Source organism: Gigantopelta aegis, chromosome 5 (genome assembly GCF_016097555.1).
Source record: "Gigantopelta aegis isolate Gae_Host chromosome 5, Gae_host_genome, whole genome shotgun sequence".
In the NCBI taxonomy this organism is placed as follows: Eukaryota; Metazoa; Mollusca; class Gastropoda; order Neomphalida; family Peltospiridae; genus Gigantopelta; species Gigantopelta aegis.
The window spans coordinates 15,287,941-15,303,785 of NC_054703.1; the positions used below are offsets into that span (position 1 = coordinate 15,287,941).

A 15,845-nucleotide genomic window follows, 5' to 3' on the forward strand; every position below is an offset into this window, starting at 1 on the left:
GTTTTGGAAACAAAGGTGGACTTACTTAGTTTTTGTAGAAAAATCAATCACATTTGGGTAATTACCGAGTTTTTAAATAAAGGTTCATTTTTTACATTCATATTTTTTGTTCATTGCTCCATAACCATTTCATGACACGAAAAGTGGAATTAGTGAGAATTAAAATTACCATCAGGTAAAAATCTTCATTATAAAACAAACGAAGTCAGATGGACTTACTGGGTTTTGCGCCTGAACTCATCAAATGTAGCTCACGGCGACTTTGACCGTAGTATTCACACTTCTCCACAGATGAGCATTGGGTGTTAATAACAGTCAGTACTGATGACCTTTATCTAATTAAATTAATATAATAAAATTTCCATTCCACCTATACCCTTTGCGGCAATCTGTTTAGTTGAACTGTGCTTACTACTGTGTTTATATCGATGAACCAAAACCAATTATACCATGGTCCATGCCATTCCCACCCTTAATCGGACTGATACAAACAGCAATTGTGTTTAATTCCTAAATGAATATTATCATTATGCATTGCGACTAGCATGTTATAGACAAAAATATCTTTAAAGATATGATGATAAATGTTGGTAACCTGGAAATTTTCATATTAACATTAATTGATTTTATATTATCAAAACATATCTTCCAATTAGGTTAGTGTTTTGAATCTTCACTAACAAAATTCAGTTAAGATATAAGGTTGAAAGCATTCTAAACGTATATAAAGACCATGATTTGTGTTGTCATTTTAGCATATCCTTAAGTTGGCAAATTATATTTTAGGGAAATATGAATTTTACACATCCCCCCCCCACCCCCCCCCCCCCCCCCCCCCCCAAAAAAAAAAAAAAAAAAAAAAAAAACCCCACCCCAAAACCAGTAATGATTTGCGGAAGGATTTCTTTTTTACAAAGAGCATTACTGGGCTTTGTGTAACACTGTCCTTCTGCTGTTAGTGTTTGTATAATTATAAACGCGATTAATACAGATCTTGGTCAGCTGGATTTCAAAATTTTCTAAAGTTTCCATACATTTTAAACTGTAGACTTCATTTCTTTGAGAGAGCGTCTTCTTGTTATTTTTTTTTATATAATATCCTCTGTAGTGTTTTTGTGAAAAGACAGATTTTTTTTTTTTGTCACAGGCTTTGTTGAATAAATATTAAGTATTAGAAATGTTGGGTTTTTTCAAGTCCTAAAATGTTGTGTATGTATCTAAAGTGTTCATTTCAGGGGGTTTTTGGGGTGTTTTTTTTAGTTTTTTTTGTTTTTGTTTTTTTATAATATCCTCTGTAGTGTTTTTGCATGTATGTATGTATTGATGTATGAATGTCTATATATTGTATGTATGTCGAGGTTGACTATTACATACATAGATATTAACGCACTGGCGCAGGGGATAATTAAATCCTTTCTGGCCTCAAAAATTGTCCCATGCCATTGCTGGGACTCGAACCTGTGGCACCGATTCGCCCGCAAATTGCAAGACTAACCACGATACACTCTGAGCTATCGAAGCTTCCATAAAAAGGAAGTTTCTTTAACTCAACCTGTATGTATGTATGTATGTATGTATGTATGTATGTATGTATGTTTGTATGTATGTATGCATGCATCCATGTATGGATGTATGGATGTATGTATATGTATCTGAAAATCAAAGAAAATTTCTTTGCAATTTGAAATCTGTGAAAACAGTGTTTCCGTGCAGAAAAAAGAAAAAAAAAAGAGTTATATTTACAATCTAAGTTTTTCAGTTACATTGCCATGACATCGCAGGCTGACTATTACTAAACTTTCAAAATACCCCAAAGTAAAGTAGTAAAATATCTTTAAAAAACAAACAAAAAACAACAACAAAGTTTCACCTGTTAAAGGTATACACACATTAATTCTGTAAAGATCATTGGTATACCATTTCTATATTTCATATTATATACTGTTCTGCCATTTCGATCTTGATCGTTTTGAAAGTTAAATTTTAATTTGTCAGATAGTCAACATATTTCATGTCATTTTATTCATTTGCTCCCACGTTTCACATTCGTGTGAAATGGGACAGCACATACTAACATCGGAACTGGTTGTTTGAAAAAAACTAACACTCAACCCACTGAGAAGCAGAAAATGCATTTCCTGTGGACCTGATGACAAATAGCAACGCCAACGTTATCATGCTAGCAATGTAGATGTTATCAGGAAGTAATGTGACAACACTTCGAATTATCAGCAACGTGTTATGAGGTCGCACAGAAAGTGTGTTGCAGGTTATCAAAGAAAGTCATTTATAGGTTGATGGACATGAGTTTGGACCAATTTGGTTTATATAGCCACCAAACATTATTTTTGCAACTTTAATCCAGATATATATCAACCAATAAACATAAAATAATCATCTATGTTCCCGAAACTCGCTGTATTTGATCAAATATGGAAGAGCTAGTCATAACAGGTTAACATTTATTGCAGTTCCTTGCAAACTAAAGTGTGAAAATGCCGGAAGTCCTAACGATCACTGTTCCAACTGTAACTGCGTTGGAAATTGGAAAGGAAGTACATGTCGTAAGTTTGTGCCTCGTACCTGACTCCATTTTAAATAAAAAAATTTTTTATCAATCATTCCATTTGGTTTGCATTAAAAAGAAACAAAATCTGTTTCATGTGGATTATGAAAAGAACATGGCCTGTGTTTTGTTTTTTTTTCGGGGGGGGGGGGGGGGGGGGCATATTTATTTTTCAAAATTAAGATACACCAGTATAGCTAAGTCCTGTCTGTAAAATGAAATGAGCTGTCTTTTCCAGTTCTCGTTTGTCACCATAGAGTTAGGTTTGTATACTTGTTTCAACAGGCCACTATAGTGTAACGCCTGGCAGGTACTATTTATTAAATGTAGTTTGTTCACGGTAGGAGAAATAGAGTTAGGTTTGTATACTTGTTTCAACAGGCCACTATAGTGTAACGCCTGGCAGGTACTATTTATTAAATGTAGTTTGTTCACGGTAGGAGAAATAGAGTTAGGTTTGTATACTTGTTTCAACAGGCCACTATAGTGTAACGCCTGGCAGGTACTATTTATTAAATGTACTTTGTTCACGGTAGGAGAAATAGAGTTAGGTTTGTATACTTGTTTCAACAGGCCACTATAGTGTAACGCCTGGCAGGTACTATTTATTAAATGTAGTTTGTTCACGGTAGGAGAAATAGAGTTAGGTTTGTATACTTGTTTCAACAGGCCACTATAGTGTAACGCCTGGCAGGTACTATTTATTAAATGTAGTTTGTTCACGGTAGGAGAAATAGAGTTAGGTTTGTATACTTGTTTCAACAGGCCACTATAGTGTAACGCCTGGCAGATACTATTTATTAAATGTAGTTTGTTCACGGTAGGAGAAATGGAGGATAGTCCCCAAGTGTTTTGTGATATCATAATTTATCAACACGATTTTTATACTTTTATCAATGAGTGCTGATAAATTTATGATAGCGCAAGACACGATGGTGGGGTGGGGTGGGTGTGGGGTGGGGTGGGGTGGTGGTATGTGGTGTGGTATTCTTTATACATTATCATTATCTATCATACATTATCATTCTTTTCATTTGCGATAGTTGTAAACAATATCAGTAATGTGGGTTGAATGTCATATTTGGCAGAGGTAGACTCGTTAACCAGCAGAACGTCAGTGACGTGACGTCACTAATGATAAGTTTAGCGCTGAAACAAACAGAGACGTAACAAAATATCGTCTTGTGAATAAAATGTGACCAACCAAGCTTATAAGAAGGGATATCTCCTGCAGAGAATATCGCAGGGGATATTGCAAATTATAGTGCCAACGATATCTCCTACAAAAGCCTTCAATGGATGATGATGTGAAATATCTTGTTTGAATGGCGATACACTCTTGAGACACGTACTGGTTATGTTTGTAACAAGAGTATGATCGATGGCAGATACTATTGATTAAATGTAGTGTGTTCATTGTAGGAGAATGTGGACTAACGTGTTTCAATGGTGGTACAGGGTGTATATTATCCAATCAAATACCATAGATGACAATAGTAACATATCTGGCTAAATGTCCTACCTGCAGCGTATCCACTGGCTTAAACACCACGGATATAAATACTATCGCACCAACGTTTAAAGTGAATCAGAAAAAAGGGGGTCAAGCTGATCGTTTGAGAGATAACGAGTAGCGACTATGACTACCCTAGTTCCGCACAAAATTCGAGTACATTTTTTTCACAAGTACCCCGCACAAGGCTACTTCACATATTGATACTTGAAAAAATTAAATTTCGTGTATTTGTTTCCAACCAGCATACATTTACCACCAATCACATGCCTTGTGGTGTTAATTGCTCTATCAAAAGTTGGCTCCACCGCCGACTTTGACCCAGCCGGATGTTATTTGGTTTAGTACTACCTACACCTCTTGGAACATGCACTGGTTATGTTTGTAACAAGAGTATAATTGATGCCACATACTATTTATTAAATGTAGGGTGTTCATTGTAGGAGAATGTGAAACAACGTGTTAGAATGGTTGTGCAGCTCATGAGACATGTACTGGTTACATCTGTAACAACAGTACGATAAAATACAACACAATACAATACAATACAATATAATGCAGTATAATACAATAAAATAAAATACAATAAAATAAAGCAATACAATAATATACAATACAGTACAATACAGTCTTTATGGAAACCATGGTATGAGTACACTGGCGAAAGGGACAGATTATTATCGATGGCAGTTACTGTTTATTAAATATAGTTTGTTCATTGTAGGTGAATGTGGAATAACTTGTTTGAATGGTGGTACACGGCTTAAAACGTGCACTGGATGCAACTGCCCTTGAGGATTCAAAGGACCCACATGCAGTGAGTCTGGAAAGTACAAATACTTATTATAATATTGTTTTATTGTTCATAAAAAAGAGTAATCTTGCTACTCAGGCTGCTTATTTAACATGAGCTCATTCTACCAATCACAGATTGTGATGTTTAAGAGACTGAATCCCAAAATAATTATTATATTACTTGTGTTTATGATACTGGGGAATGACCAACATATTCCATCTCATCGTAACCAAATTAAGATAAAAAATCTATGTTGAACCATATCCCAAAACGATTATTCCTACATTTCACATTCCTGTGAAATGGGACCGTACGTACTACAATCGGAATTGGTTGTTTGAAAAAACTAACAATTAACCCACTGAGAAGCAGAACATTTCCTACTGACATGATGACAAATAGCAACGCCAACGTTATCATGCTAGCAACGTAGATGTTATAAAGAAGTAATGCGATAGCACTTCGAATGATCATCAACGTGTTATGGGGATATACAGATAGTGTGTCTGCTTGATAGTGCAGGTTATCGAAGGAAGTGATTTATAATTTGATGGACATGTAATTTCCTGAGTTTCGTTTATATAGCTACCAAGCACAGTTTTTTTTCAACTTTAATCCAGATGTGTATAGACATTAAACATAAAATAATCATCTATGTTCCCCATATTGCTGTATGTGATCAAGTATGGAAGAGCTAGCCATAACAGGTTAACATTTATTGCAGTTCCTTGAGCTAGCCATAACAGGTTAACATTTATTGCAGTTCCTTGCAAACTAAAGTGTAAAAATGGCTGAAGTCCTAACGATGTCTGTAAGAAGTGTAACTGCGTTGGAAATTGGAAAGGAAGTACATGTCGTAAGTTTAAAGTATTTTTATCAATCAATTCATTTGGTTTGCATTAAAAAGAAACAAAATCTGTTTTCATGTGGATTATGAAAAGAACATTTGTCAGTGTGTGGTTTTTTTTGTGTGTTTTTTTGTTGTTTTTGTTGTTTGTTTTTTTTGTGTTTTTTTTGTTTTTTTGTTTTCTTCAGAATTAAGCTACACCAGTATAGCTAAGTTCAGAATGTAACATGAAATGAGCTGTCTTTTCCAGTTATCATCTGTCACCATGGAGTTTAGTTTTTATAGCTGTGTCAATAAGCCACTATGTTTGTATCGAGTATGATCGCTGGCAGATACTATTTATTAAATATAGTTTGTTCTCTGTAGAATAATGTGAAACATCTTCTTTGAATGGCGGTACAGCTCTTGAGACATGCACTGGTTATGTTTGTAACAAGAGTATGATCGGTGACAGATAATATTTCTTAAATGTAGGGTGTTCATTGCAGAAGAATGTGGACTAACGTGTTTCAATGGTGGTACAGGATGTATATTATCAAATCAAATACCATAGATGACAACAGTAACATATGTGGCTAAAACTCCTATCTGCAGAGTATTCATCGACATAAACACCACAGATATAAATACTATTGCACCAATGCCTAAAGAGAATCAGACAAAATGGGGGTCAAGCTGATCGTTTGAGAGATACCCACTACCCCATACATGTTTCAAGCACAAGGCTACTTGATATATTGGTACTAGATGAAATACAATTCCATGCATGTTTTTCCCCAAGAGGAAACTTTTTTCTTTTTACTTTTTACAACCAACATACATTTATCACCAATCACACGAATGTGACTGGTGGTACAGCTCTTGAGACATGGACTGGTTACATTTGTAACAACAGTATGATTGATAGCAAATAGTATGTATTAAATGTAGTTAGGTCAATGTAGGAGAATGTGAAATAATTTGTTTGAATGGCTGTACAGCTCTTCAGACATAAAATACAATACAATACAATACAATACAATACAATCTTTATTGCAACCATTGTATCAGTACACTGGTTAAAGGGACAGATTATGATCGATGGCAGTTACTATTTATTAAATGCAGTTTGTTCATTTTAGGTGAATGTGGATTAACTTGTTTGAATGGTGGTACACCGCTTAAAACGTGCACTGTATGCACCTGCTCTTCAAGATTCAAAGGACCCACATGCAGTGAGTCTGGTAAGTACAAATAGTTATTATAATATTGTCTTATTGGTCATCAACAAAGAGTAATCCAACTATACAGGCTGCTTATTTAACATGAGTTCGTCTTTCTGCCAATCGCAGATTGTGGGTCGGATCAATATGTTTAAGGGACTGTATCCCATAATGTTTATATAACTTGTGTTTATGATACTGGGGAAAGGCCAACATATTTCATCTCATTGTAACCAAATTAAGTAAAAAATCTACGTTCGACCATATCCAAAAAAGATTGCTCCCACGTTTCACATTCCTGTGAGATGCGACCATACGTACTACCATCGGAAATGGTTGTTTAAAAACACTAACAATCAACCCACTGAGAAGCAGAAAATTATTTTCCTATTGACCTGATAGCAAATAGCAACGCCAACGTTATCATGCTAGTAACGTAGGAGGAAGTAATGTGATAAGAGTTCAAATTATCAGCAACGTGTCATGGGGTCACACAGAAAGTGTGTTTGCATGATAGTGCAGGTCATCAGAGCAAGTTATTTATAGGTTGATGGACATATGGTTGGGTCAGATTGGTTTATATAGCCAGCAAGCACAATTGTTTTCAATTTTTAATTGAGATGTGTATAGACCATTAGACATCTAATAATCATCTATGTTCCTGAAACTTGTTGTATATGATCAAGTATGGAAGAACTAGTCATAACAGGTTAACATTTATTGCAGTTCCTTGCAAACTAAAGTGTGACAATGGCGGAAGTCCTAACGATGTCTGTAAGAAGTGTAACTGTGTTGGAAATTGGAAAGGGAGTACCTGTGGTAAGTTTATGCCTCGTACCTGACTCCGTTTAAATATTTTTATCAATCATTCCATTTGGTTTGTATTAAAAAAGAAACAAAATCTGTTTTCATGTGGATTATGAAAAGAAGTGGTCTTATCCCTAACAAAATAAAAGGTTTCTAATGTTTTATTAAGAATTACTGAATAAACTAATGACAGTAAGTAAAAGTAATCAGTTACAAATTAAATCTAGAAATGATGACAAAATATCAGACGACAGTGAATGGGCACAAAAGACAGAATGACCGTTCTGATCACATAACATATTTGGCGCCAAATAAGTCATTTTTTCCAGGCCGGTATTGCCAACACGATAAAAATTAAAATAAATGTTTTTATTGTTGAAATAAAATATAACTTTCCTAGTATGTATTAAACAGACAAAAAAATAAAATAATAAACCGTCTGGTATTGGACTTAATAAAAAAAAAGACCTTTGTTGAATATAACAACCCAGTTTTTATCAAAGTTTTTGTACTCACCGAAGTCTGTTTCGTTTGATGTCGAATTGGCAGACATACACAATTCGATGTGTTCAGTGTGTGTGTATGTGTGTTTTGTTTTGGATAGTAACGACTGATTGGCAACTTAACTGTACTTTTAAAAAGTACTTCACCTATCGTTTATTCAGTTAGATAGTACAGTTGTTTCTGTCATTTGGCATCTTGTTTGCTCGGCCTTGGAGCTTGATTACTCGGCACGGGAATCCCGTTTAGCTTACGCGCCTTCCTGGCGGATTAATGGTCCCAGTAGATGTGGTAAAATTACCAAACACTAATGTGAGCACACGGCTGGTCCATTGTTAGGTATTAGAAGTGTTTTACCTATCATAGTGCTTAAGATACTGTCCCACAAGTTGCTTGTAACAGGTAATCGACTGCCACGCTCGTACTTGTGGTAATTGTTCTTCTAAAGCACTTAAAATCAAGCCCTAGCGGCAATTGACGTAAGGCGCTTCCACGCCAACAATGTGCTTACTTAACGGCAAAGTGGCGTGTCGGGTCGTTACGCCTAACCCATGAATACTCTTTATTGAATGTAGTTTGTTCACTGCAGGAGAATGTGAAATATTTTGACTGAATGGCAGTACAGCTCTTGAAACATGCACAGGTTATGTTTCTAACAAGAGTATGATCGATGGTAGATACTATTTATTAAATGTAGGGTGTTCTCTTTAGGAGAATGTGGAACAAAGTGTTTGAGTGGTGGTACATCTCTTGAGACATGTACTGGTTACATTTGTAACACCAGTATGACAGATACTATTTGTTACATACAAGGTGTTTATTGTAGGAGAATGTGTAACACGTTGTTAGAATGGCGGTACAGCTCTGGATACATGTACTAATTACATTTGTAACAACAGTATCATCGATAACAGATACCATGTATTCAATATAAGGTGTAGATTATAGGAGAATGCGAAACAAATTGTTAGAATAGTGGCACAGCTCTTGAAACATGTACTGGTTATATTTTTAGGTCATTGTAGGAAAATGTGAACATATTTGTTTGAATGGTGGTACAGCTCTTGAGACATACCATACAATACAATGTTTATTACAACCATTGATGATGGCAGTTACTATTTATTAAATGTACATTGTACAAGCTGTTTAGTTTGTTCATTGTAGGTGAATGTGGATTAACTTGTGTGAATAGTGGTACACCGCTTAAAACGTGCACTGTATGCACCTGCCCTTCAGGAATCAAATACTTATTATGATATTGTCTTATTGGTCATCAACAAAGAGTAATCCAACTATTCAGGCTGCTTATTTAACATGAGTTCGTCCTTCTGCCAATCGCAGATTGTGGGTCGGAACATATGTTTATGGGACTGTATCACGAAATGTTTATATTACGTGTGTTTATGATACTGGGGGGTGGCCAACATATTTCATCCCATCGTAACCAAATTAAGTTAAAAATCTACGTTGGAATATATAAAAAAAACGATTGGTCCCACTTTTCACATTCCTCTGAAACGGGGCCGTACGTACTACAATCGGAATTGGTTGTTTGAAACAATCAACCCACCGAGAAGCAGAAAATTAATTTCCTATCGACCCGATGACAAATAGCAACGCCAACGTTATCATGCTAGCAATGTAGATGTTGTCAGGGCGTAATGTGATAACACTTGAAATTATCAGCAACGTGTCATGGGGTCATACAGAAAGTGTGTTTGCATGATAGTGCAGGTTATCGGAGCAAATTATTTACAGTTTGATGGGCATGTGGTTGGGTCAATTTGGTTTATATAGCAACCGAGTAGAATGTTTTATTAAACTTTAATTCACATGTGTATAGACCATTGGACTTCTAATAATCATCTGTGTTCCCGAAACTCGTTGTTTGTGATCAAGTCTAGAAGAGCTAGCCATAACAGGTTAACATTTATTGCAGTTCCTTGCAAACTAAAGTGTGAAAATGGCGGAAGTCCTAACGATGTCTGTAACAAGTGTAACTGCGATGGAAATTGGAAAGGAAGTGCATGTCGTAAGTTTGTTCCTTGTACCAGACTCCATTTAAACATTTTTATCAATTATTCCATTTGGTTTGCATTAAAAATAAACAAAATCTGTTTTCATGTGGATTATGAAAAAAACATTGGTCAATTTAAAAAAAAAAACAACATATTTTTAAATTAAGCTACACCAGTATAGCTAAGTCCAGTCTGTCAAATGAAATGAGCTGTCTTTTCAGTTCTCCTCTGTCACCATAGAGTTTAGTTTATATAGTTGTTTCAATAAGCCACTATGTTTGCAACGAGTATGATCGCTGGCAGATACTTAGCCATTTCTCCTGGGCGTTTTTAAGTCGCTTACATGTAAGTATTAGTATCATAGTAACATCAGTATAAGTAACACAAATCAAGCCAAAATAAATGGAGTAGTGGGTTGAAAACAATAAAGTGTTTGCCGTCAATCCAGCAAATCATATTTTATTTTACTTTTAAATTAATATTATTATACTATTTATTTTATATTCTTTAAATAAAACCCGACATTGTTCTCATTGTGTGAAAATTAAACGTGGCGGCTGAGCGACTCCGACCCCCCTGCCTCCCAATCCTCCCTCGTCCTTCCAAGTAAATCAGGAATAATAATCCACTAATGATATTTGAAAGCTTGGTTACCATATACCTATGCGTGTTAGTTGACTATGGATGGCCTACCTATTATTTAGCCACTGAATATCTGCTACAGAAAAGACTGGTAGGATGTATTTTATGTAAATGAACCAGAGATAATGTTAGTTTGCCATTCACAGGCATTGATTTTGTTGAATCAATTAATTTTATTATTATATTTAATACAAAAATGAACTTACCTCAAATATCTGTTGTTTTGTTTTTGTTTTTTGTTGTTGTTGTTTTTTAATAGGATCCCCATATGTAGGATAACACTGTTCTCACCAGTTTATTTCTATGTTGTTCAATCGAATCAATCGCTTTGATATCACCGGCTAATAAAAGTAGTTTCGTTTTTTATAAAGGCGGTCTAAATATTATTTGGCATCCGAGATATATAATTGTAATGCTAAACACAACGTCCCGAGGTGTGTGTGTGTGTGTGTGTGTGTGTGTGTGTGTGTGTGTGTGTGTGTGTGTGTGTGTGTCGGGGGAGGGGAGGGTTATAAGCGGTCATATCCCGAACAAAATAAAAGGTTTCTTATGATTTATTGAGATTTACTGAATAAACTAATGACAGTAAGAAAAAATAATCAGTTGCAAATTAAATCTACAAATGATGACAAAATATAGACAGTGAATGGGCACAAAACACAGAACGACCGTTCTGATCACGTGACATATTTGGCTCCAGTAAATAAATGTTTTTATTGTTGAAATAAAATATAACATTTCTTGTATGTATCAAACAGACCAAAAAAAAAAGAAGAAAAAAAGAGAGAAGTTTTATTGGATATAATAAAAAAAACTGGTACTGAATATAATAACCCAATTTTTATCAAAGTTTCTTACTCGCCAAAGTCTGTTTCGTCTGATGTTTTCAGTATGTGTGTGTTTTGGGAAGGGGGTGTCTGGATAGATACGATTGACTGACAACTTAACTGTACTTTTAAAAAGTGCTTCACCTATTCAGTTAAATGGTACAGTTAATTCTGTCAGTGGGCATCTTCTTTGGTCGGTCTTGAAGCTTGATTGCTCGACACGGGAATCCAGCTAAGCGTAAGTGTCTTCCTGGTGGATTTGCCGTCACTGTAGGAGAATGTGAAATATCTTGTTTGAATGGCGGTACAGCTCTTGAGACATGCACTGGTTATGTTTGTAGGACAAGAGTAGGATCGATGGTAGATACTATTTATTAAATGTAGGGTGTTCACTGTAGGAGAATGTGAAACAACTTGTTTCAATGGTGGCACAGCTCTTGAGACATGTACTAGTTACATTTATAAACAACAGTATGATCAATGGCAAATACTATGTATTAAATGTATTTAGGTCATTGTAGGAGAATGTGAAATAATTTGTTTGCATTGCGATATTGCTCTTGAGACATGCAATACAATACAATGCAATGCAATGCAAAACAATACAATACAATCTTTGTTGCAACCATTTCTTTCACAATTAAGCTACACCAGTATAGTAAAATTCAGTCTGTAAAATGAAATGAGCTGTCTTTTCAGTTATCCTCTGTCACCATAGAGGTTTTTTTTTATAGCTGTTTCAATAAGCCACTATGTTTGTATCGAGTATGATCGCTGGCAAATACTATTTATTGAATGTAGTTTGTTCACTGTACGAGAATGGGAAATATCTTGTTTTGAATGGCGGTATAGCTCTTGAGACATGCACTGGTTATGTTTGTAACAAGGATATGATCGATGGCAGATACTATTTGTTAAATGTAGGGTCTTCACTGTAGGAGAATGAGAAACAACTTCTTTGAATGGCGGTACAGCTCTTGAGACATATAATGGTTATGTTTGTAACAACAAGATGACCAATGACATACCATTTATTAATTATGACGTGTTCACTGTAGGAGAATGCCAAGAACTTGTTACCAATATTGAAGGGTACCCTAAAAAATGATAAATTCCCATTGACATTACGCTGTAGTCAATGCTCTCTATATTTTATTGATCAAAATGTCTACAAGTATGTCAGTGACATGTATTATAGAACAAATTGGAGCTTATTATCTTCTGGTTAATATGACATGCATTAATGTAAGATATATACTTAAAAACCATGAATAAATCATCATTAAGTGACCACACCTCGCTTTCCTTTTTGACGTCCTTAGAAATACCCGAATTCCAATGTTATTTTCTTTTTCACAAAAAGAGACTGAGTGGGAATCTTTTATTTGCTATATATTTATATTTTACATTATCATAGCTTTAATTTGACACCAGTATCAGCATACTGACTTTAAAACTTCTGAAGTTAATGTTTTTAATATGATGGGGGTTTGTAGTCTGGATGCATACTCATTACTGCTCCACACCTTCTGCAGTAGCTGAATGAACTGGATCTGCTGTGGTCATTGGAGAGGAACATCTCCCAATCATGTGGTGTCTTAGTGGCTCCACCTTTTAAAATGTATTTCTCACCATAGCCACGCCGTTGTCGTTCAAGTGACTTTAAAGAATCTGGAAAGTGTTGATTTGTGCTGAATAAAACACTCTCTGACTTTCACATGGTATCAAACAGTTTGGAACAGATCTGACTGACGTTTTCTGGTATGTCTTTCAGACATTAGAAACATTGATTTCCATCATGACTTGTCAGTGTTTCCTTCTGTAGTGGTATGTCAGCATCCATGCAGGCTTTTGTCAGAACCTCGAATGCCTTCCCCTTGTTTGTTTTTGTTAGAAATCTGTCAGCTGTTCTGGTAGTGTAAAGAAAGAAGTGTTTTATTTAACGACGCACTCAACACATTTTATTTACGGTTATATGGCGTCAGACATATGGTTAAGGACCACACAGATTTTGAGAGGAAACCCGCTGTCGCCATTACATGGGCTACTCTTCCGATTGGCAGCAAGGGATCTTTTATTTGCGCTCCCCACAGGCAGGATAGCACAAACCATGGCCTTTGTTGAACCAGTTATGGATCACTGGTCGGTGCAAGTGGTTTACACCTACCCATTGAGCCTTGCGGAGCACTCACTCAGGGTTTGGAGTCGGTATCTGGATTAAAAATCCCATGCCTCGACTGGGATCCGAACCCAGTACCTACCAGCCTGTAGACCGATGGCCTGCCACGACGCCACCGAGGCCGGTCTTGGTAGTGTAAGGTATGGAGCTTAATAGATACATCATCAACTCTTTTAGATCAATATTCAAACCCTGTTTCTGTGACCTGACAAACAACTGAAAGGCGATGTTACGCTGATGCTTGTACTGGATGATCTTGTTCTTTGTTGTTGTCACCTTAATGTCTTGCTCATGGTATCCAAGGTCTTCAGATTCAAGCGTTTCAATGGTTTGAAGATGTTTTGGCCTTTTGTTTAGCTGGTCATTAATGAAGCTATTTTCGGCCTGTATTCCAATGGACTCAGCTTGAAGGACATCAGCTGTCACGTCTTCAGATGCTGCACCTCCAGATGATAGAATCAATAGGCGATCTTTCGTGTTAACAGAAAAGGGGTTAATGAAACTCTCTATTGTCTCTTTGGCCTTTGCCACACACCTTTCTCCTCTTTGGATCTCAGTTGGGCGAACATCCTGATGCTTGGTGGATTCACTTACATCTCATGACATGTCAGCCATATACATTGTGGCATTCACATACTGTGGCTCTAGCCCATCTCTGGTACGCCTGGTAATTGGTCAGCAAGTCTGCCACACCTGTACCACTGGTTCGAGCACCACTGTGTGACTTGGAATGCCACTTGAATGTCTCCTCCATTCTCTTATCCACTGCACACCGGTTTCCAGGAATAAAATATCTAGCAACACTGATGGCTCATATCTCAATCAGTCTGGTTACACCTGGATGCGAGGTGTCCAAATTTGCAAGAAACACAGAGCAATATGTTAGGTATCTAGCATAGTTATCTAGCATAGTTCTGACCTCCACAGCTGAAGAACAAGGTTGGCATACGACTATTACATTGTGCATACAAAAGAAAGTCATTTGTCTCAACAGCCTTCATAAGAGACAAAAGAGATCCACAGCTGGGCTGTCTTCCCAAGAAGACCCGATGCAACATTATCTTGGAACTGCGTGTAGTCCTCTGTGAAACTCATTACTAGTAAATCAAGCAAGGCTTTATCGAATGTTTTTGGATTTTGGGCTTCTATCAGCTCACAGAGTTTATTTGCTGAATCATCAGGAAGACTGGAGAAAGGCTTGATGTCATGTTTATCATTGAAATACTCCTGTACGAACAGTCGCTCTAAGCATTCCACCATTGGTTTATGACAATGCATGGCTCTGTCATAATGCTTCCCAGACATGACGCCACCTAATAATCCACGCCTGATCAAACCAGCCTCAAGAAGGATAACTGATAACCTAGAGCCTGACATCTTCTTTCCTAACATTTTCATATATGCACAAGCAAGATGAAGAGTGTCTGTCAGGATAATATGATTTTCGTATATCTCTGATTGGATCCATATGAGTGGGTAAGCCTTCATACATACGCCCAAGCCAAAGGTTGTGATGACATATTGCTGCCCTACTTCTCGTGTGACTTACTCGGCGTACCGTAAGCACTCCTGCACTGTTTTGTAATCTGTTATGGGCTGATCAATAACAGGATAATAGTCTATGGTGGTAAACTTTCTTGGTACTGCACAGATCTCAGAGATAAGTTTGCTTGTCACACATCATTCTAATAAATACCGAGATCACCTGAAGGTTAACTGAGTTATCCATCGCCTGAACAGAGCCTGGGTAGCTTAACTGACTGATCTGCAGTTTAAGACTTCTCCTATTTGTGATGTAACAGTCTGGTAGAATGTGTGTTCTCTTTAGTTTGAGAGAGCGCTGTCCAGTCCTTGACATGGATGGTATTTTCGGATAGCTACCTCCATGGTCATCATATTCCAATTCCTGCAGCATGATCCCGTGAGCTGTATGGATTGATCCTT

At 36.5% G+C, this 15,845-nt stretch overlaps 1 long non-coding RNA gene across 1 annotated transcript; it reads left to right on the plus strand.

Moving 5' to 3' along the window:
- The first annotated feature begins 6,898 nt into the window (after nucleotides 1–6,898).
- Nucleotides 6,899–9,410, plus strand: LOC121373306. The gene is made up of 3 exons (XR_005958061.1): nucleotides 6,899–6,945; nucleotides 7,651–7,743; nucleotides 9,400–9,410. It is a non-coding gene; the product is annotated as an uncharacterized LOC121373306 (long non-coding RNA).
- Nucleotides 9,411–15,845: the final 6,435 nt, after the last annotated feature.